Raw genomic sequence first — 1,349 nt, forward strand, 5'->3', positions numbered from 1 at the left:
CTAGCCAGGGCAACAGAACGAGAGACTCTGTCAGAAAGAAAAGAAGAGCGAGAGCGAGAGAGCGAGAGAAAGAAAGAAAGGAAGGGAGAGAAAGGAAAGAGAAGGAAGGGGGGGGAGAGAGAGAGAGAGAGAGAGAGAGGAGAAAACTATTAAAAAATTCGGGACCAGATCCATCGGTCGGTACTCAGAAGCGTGACGATCGGGTGTTCCCGAGCACGTGTGAGATGTGTCTTCTCCCTGACGCCGCGTTTCCTCCACACACACATCACCCATCTGCCGTGGAAAAAAAGCAACAAAAAGAGAGAAAGAGATTAAGAAGGGAAAATGGAAACAGGGCAAAAGAGGAAGAAAGAAAGAAATTTCGAAAAAAAGAGACCAAAGTCACAGCGAGAAGGAAGAATACTGAGCCCAGAGCGACACCTAGTGACCACACCGTCACAAGCACCCTAGGGCCCCAATTCGCCAGAGACATCTGGTGGACCCCAGGGCAACATGTGGTCGACCCGGGGCCATGGCGTCTGCAGCCGATTCCCAGGCGGGCACACGAGCCCGGGGAAACTCATTCTCAGCGCGGGGAGGAGGGGAGGGGAAATAATAGCAAAGTCACACCAGATCCCTTTCTAGTTCATAAACGTGTTGATTGCGTGTTCACGCGCACGTGTGAGAAGGGCCTCCTGGTGTGTCGGCACGTCACCCGCGTGACGTGAAACCATGAATCCGGGGGGGGGGAGCGGAAAGGCGGGCAGGAAAAGGCAAAGAGAGAATAGATAAAATGAAAGGACCAAAAAGAAAGTCACACAGCAGGGTAGGGGAGTGAGAGCAAGTCGAGAGACTGCAGACAGAAACTCCGAGAGGAGAGGAATGCTCCGGAGCGCCCCCTCGCCCCGCGCGAGAAGAATACCGATCGCAGGGTGACCCCTAGGGGCAGCGAGGCCAGAGAGACCAAATCCGTCCCGAAGCCTCCCTGTCAGGACGACAACCACAGACCAGACATCTGGTCAACCACCCAAGGACCAGACATCTGGTCAACCAGCGAACCCATGCGGAGGCCGCATGCAGCAGCGACATCTGCACGACCACTCAGGGTGCTCCCTGCCGGGAGGGTGTGTCTCTATGTGTGTGTGTCCGGGGGGGGGGAGATTGCGATGAAAGTCACGCCAGGTCCCGGGATAGTTCGTGAGCGTGATAATTGCGTGTGTGTGGAGAAAAAAGGGGGCGGGGCGATAGGGAGTAAAGAAAGGAGGAGCGGGCGAGCGGAGGGGTGGGGAAGGAGAGGGAGTCGAGAAGCCCGCAACCGCAGCGCCCCCTGGCGGTGATCCCCCTCCATAGCATCGATGGGGCCAGCCCCG

General features: G+C 56.7%; 1 pseudogene; it reads left to right on the top strand.

Annotated features, from left to right (window-relative positions):
* The first annotated feature begins 612 nt into the window (after positions 1-612).
* On the top strand, positions 613-704 carry LOC138379812 (small nucleolar RNA U13; annotated as a pseudogene).
* The last annotated feature ends 645 nt before the right edge of the window (positions 705-1,349 follow it).

This window comes from Eulemur rufifrons, unplaced genomic scaffold (assembly GCF_041146395.1).
Source record: "Eulemur rufifrons isolate Redbay unplaced genomic scaffold, OSU_ERuf_1 scaffold_179, whole genome shotgun sequence".
Taxonomy (NCBI): domain Eukaryota; kingdom Metazoa; phylum Chordata; class Mammalia; order Primates; family Lemuridae; genus Eulemur; species Eulemur rufifrons.